General features: G+C 39.7%; 2 long non-coding RNA genes across 4 annotated transcripts in view; one reads left to right on the top strand and one right to left on the bottom strand.

Annotated features, from left to right (window-relative positions):
* The first annotated feature begins 1753 nt into the window (after positions 1-1753).
* The window catches only part of si:ch211-267e7.3, a 134390-nt gene continuing 123587 nt past the window's right edge, over positions 1754-12556 (top strand). For all 3 annotated transcript variants that reach the window (XR_002196221.2, XR_002196222.2, XR_002196223.2), the window contains exon 1: positions 1754-1898. This is a non-coding gene — a long non-coding RNA (ADAMTS-like protein 2). The remainder of the gene's footprint in view (positions 1899-12556) is intronic.
* LOC109615247 lies at positions 10559-11216 on the bottom strand. Its single transcript, XR_002196225.1, has 3 exons — positions 11179-11216; positions 10839-10901; positions 10559-10748 (listed from the first exon to the last, which is right to left on the bottom strand). It is a non-coding gene; the product is annotated as an uncharacterized LOC109615247 (long non-coding RNA).

Raw genomic sequence — 12556 nt, forward strand, 5'->3', positions numbered from 1 at the left:
CTGCCATTTTTACTTTGTTCTGCACACAGGATAAATAACAACTTACTGTGGTTAATGCTTTTCTAAAAGAAAGACATTAATTAAAACTAAAGTGTATAAAACTGCATTAACATAAATACTTTATTTCATAGGATGTCTGGGCTTCTCTATCATGGAGAAAGTTGAATCAGTGAATGTTCCATTCACTATCCTCCGAACAAGATTTCAACACTAAGTATGTTGTTGCATGTTCTCTGACACTTGATGCTGTTGACTTGTTTCTCTAACCAAATTGTGAAAATAGTCTGGGAACAGATTAGTAAAATTTTTAGTCCTATGCATATTGTGTTTAGGTCCTAAGATTGTTATCTACAGTAATGCCTGCCAGTTGCACACCTACTGCCTTTGGAGGGACCCTGGCTTTTTCCGGAAGCTGACAGCTCTAGGCACTTGCCCTAGCCACTTTCCTCTGGGGAGACCTCACAAAAACCGCCCCCTTCGCCTTTAAATAATTAGTTTTTTTAATTTAACCTTTATTTTAGCAGGGGAGGTCATGCTAAGACCAAATGTCCCTTTTGCAGATCAGTCTGCATCAATACAACTATTAAACAATAGAAAGTATGGGGTACACTCTACTAAAATAAAACCATGAACATACAACTCGACAAACAAACAAATTCCTCTATCATCCTTCTGAAACCATTTAATTCAACATAAAATGATCTTGGAATTTATTCCAAATGTGAGTGCAGAAAAACTAAAAGCTTGTCTACCTAACCCTGCGGAGATTGCAGTTATCTACAGGTACAGTAGCCATCCCTGAGACCATGTTTCATAGTTTGTACTTCTTTATGTCAGTAGAGATATGGTGATAATTTATGCTTGAGTGCTTGAGGGGATGATTGAACAATTTTGTTTACTTGCAGGGTTAATATAACTCACAATTCGGTGAGAACTGTAGTTACGTTACGTTGGCAGCCGTGAAGTATCACATTTAATCAACACGATTACATCTTTATCAGACTCAACGGTTATCGTTCAAACTCCATGTGAGCATAGTTCTCTGGTAACCACATGTCTTGCCTAGGCAAGCGCACCAACAAGTACACTCGGATTTGACAATGTAAAACTTTATTTAAGTGCTGAGGGAGTAGTGTTTAGAAGTTGACTACTTTGCTTTTGGAGTCCAGCCATGGTGAGATTACCTTATTTAAAAAATAACAGTATGACCACAGACAGGTGAAGCGAATAACACTGAGTTTGGATAGACTGGGGCCCTTGATAGATGGCCTTGTATTGCATAGCCTATGCATTGTTCACTCATTGCCATAAGCATTGTCTGTTTTTATAGGATTTGTGTGATATTTTCTCAGAAACACCAGGACCACATTGAGGAAAGTCACTGTTATGCATAAGCAGGATAATACCATTATCTTCTCCAAACCTGTAAAAATAGGCTTATCACTTAGAAAACAATGTATCTCCCTCCCTCAAACACAGACACACTGTATGTCTGTCTTTGTCTGTTGATTTCTATCACACACAAACACACATTCGTACACATACATAGAGAAGGGAACTACCCCTCTACCCCTGGTGGAGGCAGCCACTACTGAAACAACCAAAAGTAGAGTTAGAGTTAAAGGTTCTACTGGTACAATGTCAATCAAAGGTGGCTTGACCAGCCCCCTTTCTCCTCTGGGCCAGCAGGTTGTAAAGCCATTAAAGAATCAAGGATTTTCTTCCCAATAGACCTATTGGTGAGCCTCCCTTTCAAGCTGTGGTTAAGGTTGGGGGGGCGAGGTCTCCTTGTTCCTAAATGAACCATGTACTGTCTTTGGAGCGCAAGATTTGTTGTTATTCACAGCGCTGTGTTACTCTTCGGAACATTTGAGAGAGCATCCACCAGCAACATTAAGGTAAATCGCATACTTTTAATTCAAACATGTTTAAACGTACAGGCAGGCCTACAACGTCTTATCCATAAAGCCGTGCGCTTCAAACATCCTTGTTCTCAACGTAAATGTCTGATCGTGGATCCCGGTACTTGTCCGAAAGCCCGCAAAAAGTAAAATAATAAGCAGTTTTCTAGACGATTAAACGATACTTCGTTTTAGAGATCAGTTTTTGTAATGAATTAGCCCTGTTCTAGGTTTTGCGCCTTCTTTCTCCCTCTGCGTTTCACTGCTTTTTTCTGCACTCTTCATGCATTAAGATCAAAGCCCCAGCTGGTGGAGTCTTTATGTCTACATACCATTTCCGAACTGAAGTGCCTGCACATTGTTATAGAGCTTCGTGGTCCACTGGACGCAAACTAATGAGGCCGGGGCTTATGACAAGGATACAGTACTGGGTTTTACACTTTAGTTAATCTAGAGTTAGTCCTGGAGAGTCGAGACCTCTAAGTTTTATATCCAAAATGCTCAAATGTGCTAACAAAATACCTCTAACACCGGGGAACCTGATTATGAACTATTGCAATAACACAGCGTCTGAGAAAAGTATTTCAAACCAGTGTTTTTAGCTATATGGTATTTTTTCTAAGTTTTGTTTCCATGAGTTCTGACCATTATTTTGTAACTCAACCAACTGAATCATCTACATGGCCTCAGAATGGTGTAGCATATGTCGGACCACATCAGACCCACTCTATTCCACTGACATTGTGGGCAAGTAAAACTGACCATGCCAATTGACTCATCACTGCCACCCCAAAAAGTAGTTCCGCCAGGGAAATCTTTTAAATTCAGACTCTGGTGAATTAAAACAACACTCTAAGACATTAGCAAAATCTGAAATCTTGAAATTATTCAAAATGTTAAAATGAATACAATCTTGTTATAAAACAAGATTGCAGTCAGAGTGTAGTATAGGTTTAAGTTTATGTAGTAAGGGAAAGCATATTATGCACATTCTCTTTTGCAAGTGTGTTCTGTGTATATATACTGTTTTGCAAACACAAACTTAAAAAATTCAATGTGCAAGCAAACAAATATAAATCAAAGTACCCACATAAGGTACCCTCCATAAGTTTCGAAACAGTGAAGAAATTCGCTATTTGTTAAAGTAAAAAAAAATGTTTTACTGAATACTCAAGGCATATGAAAATGTGAATAAAAGATTAATATGATGGAAAAGTACAGACTGTCACCTTTTATTTCTGTCTGTTTCAACCGATACTGTGTCGTGAAATTATTTGCTCTCTTCCTGATTTTCTCTATAATTGTATATTTGTTTGATCTTCATGTAAAACATATTTGATGTAACAGAACCCACATTTAAATTCATTGTTTAGATTATAATGACATTTTTGAAGGAGGAAACCTTAGTTACTGATTGCCCCCTTAGTTACTCAGTCAAATTAAATTGATCATTGGATTCAATTGGATGACACACCCAGGCTTAAACCACATTGATAAGCTGTGACAGAACCTTAAATGAGCAGTTCATGCTTGTAAACCATCAAAAGTCGCTGAATTACAGCAATTCTGCAAAAAAGAGTGGTTCAAGTTTCCTCCACAGCGATGTGAGACTTTGGTTGCAGTTGTGGCTGCTGAAGGTGGCCCAAGCAGTTATTAAGTTTAGGGGTCCAATCACTTTTTCACACAGGGCCAGTTTGTGTTGGACAACCTTTTTTCTTAAATACAATCATCATTTAAACACTGAATTTTGTGTTGAAGATCTGACACTATTTATTGTGACAAATATGCAATAATGGAGGAAATCAGGAAGGGGTCAAATTGTTTTTCACAAAACTGTATGTTTTACCAACTTACAATAACACCACTTAAAGAGTTGCATCTCCGATTTTATGCAAGCATAAGTATTGGGACTATTCAACTAAAGGAAATGTATACATAAAAGCTAATAGTATTTAGTCCCTTGGAATAACAGCATTGAGTCTGCAGCCCATTGACATCACCAAACTCTTGCTATTATTGAGATGCTTGGCCTTTACTGTAGCCATTTTGAGCTGTTGCTAGTTTTACGTGGTTTTTAACTTCAGTTTCCAATCTAGCAAATGAAATGCATGTTCCGTTGGATTTAAATCAGGAGATTGACGTCAGTGTGTTTTTGTCATTGTTTTGGATTACTAAGCGCTTCCCAATGAGTCTGGTGGCATTTTCTTGTACATTGGTTGCCAATGTGCTTCATAACACTTCTGAATTTATTCTTCCGCTGCCATCATTCACTACTTAATCAATAAATATGAGTGAGCCCGTTCCAGAGGCTGTTATGCATGCCCATGCCATGACACTACCTCAACCATTATTCCCAGATGAGGTGGTGTGCTTTAGATAATCTGCAGTTACCTTTATTCTCCACACTTTTGTCTTCCCATCACTTTGACAAATGTTCACCTTTGTGTCACCTGTCCATAAACTCTGTTGATCTGATCAGTTAGACACACTGGTTAGTCAAATGTCCCAATACTTATACTTACATAAAATGGGGGGGATGGAACTCTGACAGTGCTGTTTTTCTTAGTTGGTAGTGTTGAAATGGCCAGAATTAAAAGCTGACATTCTTAACCTTAGCCTCATACATTTTTTGAAGTGCACAGGAAAAACTGCAATTTTGACTAATTTCCAAATAACTATGGAGGTAACTGTATGCTTTCTTTTATGCTAAATGTATTTCTAGTATTGCTGTTTTTTTTTTTTTTTTTTTTTAGGCCTAATAAAACACTTTGGATTGCTCCTGTGTATGAAATGTGCGATACAAATTAACTAATTTTGCATATTTATGAAAACACTTAGCTATTTCCACTATTTTGTGAATAAAGTTGTAAAATTAATTGTGTATTCTTTGTTTTGCCCTTATTTTGGATCATTCAGTTAAAATAGTTCAGGTTGTACTGTAAGTCACTCTGGATAAATGACAATTATAACTTTATAACATGTTATACACTACCGTTCAAAAGTTTGGGGTCCTTTAGAAATGACCTTGTCTTCAAAATGTCCTTTTTTGTTTTGTTCATAAAAATTATGTCAAATTGATCAGAAATACAGTGTAGACATTGTTAATGTTGTAAATTATAATTGTAGATGGAAACTGATGATTTTAAATGGAATATCTACATAGGCGTACAGAGGCCCATTATTGCCCATTAACTGGTGTTCCAACATTGTGTTTCCTAATCCAAGTTTATCATTGTAAAAAGTTATGTGATCATTAGAAAAACCCTTTTGCAATACAGCTGAAAACTGTGCTGATAAAAATCTGCTGTTTCCAGGTACAATAGTCATTTACAACATTAACAATGTCTACACTGTATTTGTGACAAATTTTATCTTATTTTAATGGACAAAAAATTTGCTTTTCTTTCGAAAATCAAGGACATTTCTGTGACCCCAAACGGTAGTGTACACATTTTTACTTATAGCCAAGTATTTTGTATGTATAGCCAAAGACATTAGATGGATGTGGTCATGTATGCTAATGATCCAGCCAACAGAGCTAAAAAATGGAACATTGATAGAGAAGAAATCAGCCCGCTTGAGGATACACTTAACGTACCTAGAAAAATATAAGATTAGATTAAACACTTATTGTCATTGAACAGTACAAGTACAGTACAACGAAATGCAGTTAGCATCTAACCAGGAGTGTAATTAGAGGTGGGCAGAAAATGTACAAGTATTAAGTATATGTATATTACCAGTGAGATGTGTAGATGAGCAATACTAAACATGCAATGAGGCAAATAAAGGAGGGTAGAAAGAAAAGTATTAGGTATAGTGTGTGTTACAACTGGGATAAAAGTTGTTTGGGTACAAATGGCAATTTCAAAATGGCAATCAAGATGTGCAAATGAAGGAGTGATGTATTAAGGTAGCATGTGCATCCGAGATGCAAAGATAGCAGCAGTGAGGTCCCAAGGTAGACATGCATGTTACCTCGCAGGTAAACCTCTGCGGTTGTGTCTTGCCTTCCCAGCCAATGGATGACAAGCAGCACTAAGGCCCTCGAGGTAGACGTGGGTAACAATTGTAAAAAATGCAGGCACAATTGCAATTCTAAATGTGCAAAGAGGCACACTGAATGTACAAGGTGTATGTGCAACTGAAATGCAGGGATAGCAGCGGTGAGGTCCCTGAGGTAGACATGTACCTTTTAACAACTGAAAGCTTCCATTATCAGGCATACCAAGGCAGTGTCAGAGTAGTACAAGGGAGTAGTGCAACAAGGTCCCTGAGAGGCAGGGTGGGGGGGGAGGGGGTTATGGTAAGTCACAGAGTTCAGCAGGGTTACAGTAGATGAGAAGAAACTGTTCCTAAGCCTGATCCGGGACCGAAGAGACCTGTACCGCCTGCCTGATGGAAGGAGGGCAAACAGTTGGTGGCATGGGTGCGAAGGGTCCCTGATGATACCGCTTCCGCTGGAGGTTTGCAATGGGCCCCAGGAAGATGGGCCCCAGTGATGTGCTGGGTGGTTTTCACCATCTGTTGCCGGGCTTTCTGGTCGCCTATGGAGCAGCTGGTAAACAACACTGTGGCGCAGTTTGTCAGAATGCTCTTGATTGTGCAGCAGTAGAAGTTCACAAGGATCTTGGTGGACAGGCAGGCTTTCTTCAGCCTCCTCAAAAAGAACAGGCACTGCTGTGCATTTTTTACCAGGGCTGAGGTGTTGAGGGTCCAGGAGAGGTCCTCGGATATGTGGACACCCAGGAATTTTAAGCTGGACACCCGCTCCACCTCAGTACCATTGATGAGGACTGGGGCGATGCTGCAGCCTTTAGACTCTGTAATCCTTGCATTGAGGGCCAGGTTGTTGTCAGCGTACCATGCCACCAGCCGCTTGACCTCTTCCCTGTAGGCTGACTGTTCATTGTCACTAATCAGGCCTACCCCCTTGAAATCGTCTGTGAACTTGACGATGGTGTTGGAAACTGTGTAAAGGAACGCAGTCGTGGGTGAAGAGGGAGTACAGGAGAGGGCTCAATACGCAGCCTTGTGGAACAACAGTGTTCAGGATCAGGGTGGAGGAGGTGAGGTTATCTAAACTGACAGACTGTGGTCTGTTGGTTAGGAAGTCCAAAGTCCAGTTGCAGAGAGAGGGGCTGATCCCCAGGTCATGGAGTTTGTTGACCAGCCAAGAGGGGATGAACATTTTGAATGCGGAGCTGAAGTCTATAAATAGCATTTTGACACAGGTGTTGGTTTTGTCCTGGTAGGTCAGGGCAGAGTGTAGAGCTGTGGAGGTGGCGTCCTCTGTAGACCTGTTTGACCAGTAGGCAAACTGGTAGGGATTCAGTGTTGGGGATGCAAGATTTAAGGTGGGCCAGAACTAGTCTTTCGAGGCACTTGATGATTGTGAGTTGTGTGCAACCGGTCAGATGTCATTCAGGCTGGATGCGGTCGACTTCTTTGGCACTGGCACAATGGTTGCCCATCGGCTGCCCACTAGCGTTTTGTTGCTGCGGCCGTCGAGCGTTTCTGCAAAGCATTCGGCAAGCGGACCGCCGGCGGGCCGCTTACATGTCAGTGCCTTCTAACAATATCCTGATTAGCGGCTCACTAGCCGCCCGACGTTGGCTAGCCGCTTTTATGCAATAAACCCAGCGGGATGCCTCACACCCCAATATTAGGTTTTATTTATAATAATCCTTTATAATAATTTTGGTCATATCACAAAGGACAATGAACTGAATAAAAACTAAACAATTAATAAATTGTAACAATTATTTCAAATAGTGCAAGATTTATACAAACATGCATTATACAGCAAGCATACAAAATAAACATGTGCAAATGAATTGAAATAAAAATATTACCAAATCAAATAGTGCAAGAAAACATGTCCAGCAACAGATAGTAAAAGTACAGTATTTGAATTTGAAAGTACAAAATAAACATAATACAATACAAAATAAACAAGGGCTAGAATGGCAGTAATATACATAAGTATGACCTAGCAGCAATCAATAGTTATTGAATATCCGATACATCAGTGATATAAGCTTATGAATGGTGGCATAACACTACAACTAGTCAGAATTAAGAACATACACACAGAGCTATAAATATATTAAGAGGATAATGCAATCATATACACACATACATATACACACATACATACATACATATACACACACACATACATACATATACACACATACATACATATACACACATACATATACACACATACATACATACACACACATACATACATATACACACATACATACATATACACACATACATACATATACACACATACATACATATACACACATACATATATTTACACACATACATACATATGCACACACATACATATACACACATACATATATATACACACACATACATATACACACATACATATATATACACACATACATACATATACACACATACATATACACACACACATATATATATATATATACACACACATACATATATATACACACATACATATATACACTCACCTAAAGGATTATTAGGAACACCATACTAATACTGTGTTTGACCCCCTTTCGCCTTCAGAACTGCCTTAATTCTACGTGGCAATGATTCAACAAGGTGCTGAAAGCATTCTTTAGAAATGTTGGCCCATATTGATAGGATAGCATCTTGCAGTTGATGGAGATTTGTGGGATGCACATCCAGGGCACGAAGCTCCCGTTCCACCACATCCCAAAGAAGCTCTATTGGGTTGAGATCTGGTGACTGTGGGGGCCATTTCAGTACAGTGAACTCATTGTCATGTTCAAGAAACCAATCTGAAATGATTCAAGCTTTGTGACATGGTGCATTATCCTGCTGGAAGAAGCCATCAGAGGATAGGTACTCGGTGGTCCTAAAGGGATAGACATGGTCAGAAACAATGCTCAGGTAGGCCATGGCATTTAAATGATGCCCAATTGGCACTAAGGGGCCTAAAGTGTGCCAAGAAAACATCCCCCACACCATTACACCACCACCACCAGCCTGCACAGTGGTAACAAGGAATGATGGATCCATGTTCTTATTTTGTTTACGCCAAATTCTGACTCTACCATCTGAATGTCTCAACAGATATCGAGACTCATCAGATCAAGCAATATTCTTCCAGTCATCAACTGTCCAATTTTGGTGAGCTCGTGCAAAGTGTAGCCTCTTTTTCCTATTTGTAGTTGAGATGAGTGGTACCCGGTGGGGTTTTCTGCTGTTGTAGCCCATCCGCCTCAAGGTTGTGCGTGTTGTGGCTTCACAAATGCTTTGCTGCATACCTCTGTGATAACGAGTGGTTATTTCAGTCAAAGATGCTCTTCTATTAGCTTGAATCAGTCGGCTTATTCTCCTCTGACCTCTAGCATCAACAAGGCATTTTCGCCCACAGGACTGCCGCATACTGGATGTTTTTCCCTTTCACACCATTCTTTGTAAACCCTAGAAATGGTTGTGCGTGAAAATCCCAGTAACTGAGCAGATTGTGAAATACTCAGACCGGCCCGTCTGACACCAACAACCATGCCACTCTCAAAATTGCTTAAATCACCTTTCTTTCCCATTCTGACATTCAGTTTGGAGTTCAGGAGATTGTCTTGACCAGGACCACACCCCTAAATGCATTGAAGCAACTGCCATGTGATTGGTTGATTAGATAATTGCATTAATGAGAAATTGAACAGGTGTTCCTAATAGTCCTTTAGGTGAGTGTATACACACACACACATATATACACACACATACATATATACACACACATACATACATATATACACACACATACATACATATATACACACACATACATACATATATACACACACATACATACATATATACACACACATACATACATATATACACACACATATACACACACATACATACACACATATAACAATGTATATAGCAGCAGTAAATTAAATAAAAAGAAATAGGCTACAGTACTACAGCCTAGCAGCAATATTGGTTGTGCTGGAGATGTCATTCATATTCACGGCAGGTCCCTTGTACCGCTGCGACATCTCCCACCTGCACGGTCTGCAGCCCCTTTCTGGTACCTGGGGACCTGGTTCTGGACAGCCTCATCAGATTCTTCCTTATGGCTCCTGTAATACAGTAATCAGATATTGTATTAAATGGTCGACATTATTGAGAATTGCATGACATTCAAGACAAATTAAATGTTTCATGAAGACAACATGCTAGCACAACTATAGTCTTGTTTTTACCTGATTGTAGAGGCAGCTGTGCCCTTAGCTAGACATTCTTTTCAGTCAGACGTTTATCAGAAGCTAAAAAGCACAATGAAATGTCAATAACTTAATAGTGAAATAAACAAAACTGCCATATACATGTAATTTCAGAAAGGCTGTACAGTATTGCATTTCATTAAAGGCTCACGTTCAGACAAATGCAGTTTCATTAAGACAAGATGCTAGCGTAACTATAGTCTTGTTTTTACCTGATTGTTGAGCCAGCTGTGCCCTCAGCTCGACCCTCACTTCAGTCAGCCAGCCACTTGATCTTCTCCAAATGTTCTGAAAGTAAAGACAGACAGTTAATTATTCAGTCCTAAATATCTGGTTATTTTACAATCAGGACTCAAAATGTTCATTCTTAAATGTTCAAAACTTCCCCCTACCTCTGCCTTCTTGCCCTTAAAAATAAATTGAAATTGACAAATTAAATTGGAAGCAGCATACTTTAATAACAAGTAAAGCATCTGGGTTAAGTTAATGAACCCACACATACCTATGTAGCAGTCCTCCACATGGTGGCGTGGAGTACCTTTCTGATGCACTGGAGTACTCCGCTTGCTCCATCCTAAAAATAAACATTAAAGGTGAACAGGTAAATATGGTGAAACCAAGTAAACATTGCAGCAATTACAAGATAAACATGTAATTCACATACCTGGTGTGGAACAGCTGCCACAGTCTTCCTCCTCTGGGAAAAAACTACAGGAAACGTCATCACCTGAAAGCAATGTTTAGAAAATAAGTTTAAAAAAAACGTCAGCATAAGACACACACAGGCTAGCTAAGAACAATGTGGATACACAGGTCCAGGTTTAGCTAATCTAAATGTACTACCAAGAGTAACATTACCCCCATGATGTGGACGTTACAAAAAGAAACACGATTTAGCCAACGTTACGTATCAGTAGATAAAAATTACAAGGAGTAAGCACATATTCTAACTTGTTGATACCCTAAGAAACACTTAGATAAGTTAGCTAACGATGTTACCATACCTGTTCAACTGTTGATATGTGAAGAAGCACAAAACATCCAAACTTGAGAATAAACGAAGAAACAAAATATAGTAAGCAGCCAAACTTGTTGGCACACAAATAAACAGGGGTTACTGTAGGTATTTAATCTCAGGACAACACTGTTTTTTTCAAGTTCAGTTTCTCTAACTCTTTTACCCGCCAATGGTTTAAAACTTGCGTTTAGCTACCAGTAACTTGACTAAATAATTAGAATGTTAATAGAATATTGCAAACAGTCATTGTTTAATACAAAACAGTCATTACGTTCTTACTCAGTAACCTAACAACACTTAACACTACTTATTTATAATAGAACAGAACTCACCATAGATGTAGGTGACTCGGCGTTCAACAATTTTCGGTCTGATGTCCAAAAAAACACAACAGCATGGAATCCAAATGGTGTCTCTTGCCCATATGGTCTTGCCTTACACATGCGCAATTCGTTACTATAGCGCCATCTACGGACATGGCAGTGTTTAAACACAGTAAAGAGCTGTCCCCCATGAAGCAAAAGTCAAGGCTATAGATCAAGTTGAGCTGGTACCATGTGAAAAATGGCCATTAGTTCGTGAAAATATTATGGTAAGCAATGGCGAGATGTGTTTACTGTATGTCTACACAAAGGTCCTTTACACAAGCAATAGTGCAATAGTCAGTCTATTTTATTTAAAAACTACCAATGTTGACCAAAATTCTGTCCACTAAGATTTAACAATATTAAAACAAATCAAATAATCAGTACAAGAATAAAAGGGGTACAATAGCATCTCTGCTGGAGGAAAATGGCAACACAAGCAGATAAAGCAGACTAGAGCGCACGCCCTCTTTTCGGCGGCTAGCCGCCAGTGTAACGCAGTCGGGCCACTGGTGGAAAGCCGCCTGAGATGCAAATTAGCTTAATCAAATTGAGATCACGAAAAAAGCGGCAAAAGCTGTTGACCAGCTGGCTGTACGACATTATAGCCGCCGGCAGCCCGCCAGCAGCAAAACGCCAGCGGCGCACCAGCGATTGCCCACTGGGTTATTTAACCTGTTTATCTCATCGTTGAAGGAGACGTCGCTGTGGGGTTCTTTGGCTGGTAGTCTGTGATGTCCTGGATGCCCTGCCACATGCGTTGGGGTTATTGTGGAATTGTTACCTGATCCGCAGTTTGTGGTCATTTTTAGCCATCTTGATGCACCTTTTTAGATTGGCCCTAAGCGGTAGAACTCTGCATCGCCGGATCTGAAAGCAGCGTCACGTGCCCTAAGCAGGTGTCGGACCTCTTTTTTGGACATCCAAGCAGAATGCACAGGAAGAGTTTTTGACAATTTTCACCTCCCACAGGAGATTGTGAGGACACCCCAAGAGACG

Source organism: Esox lucius, chromosome 3, assembly GCF_011004845.1.
Source record: "Esox lucius isolate fEsoLuc1 chromosome 3, fEsoLuc1.pri, whole genome shotgun sequence".
In the NCBI taxonomy this organism is placed as follows: Eukaryota; Metazoa; Chordata; class Actinopteri; order Esociformes; family Esocidae; genus Esox; species Esox lucius.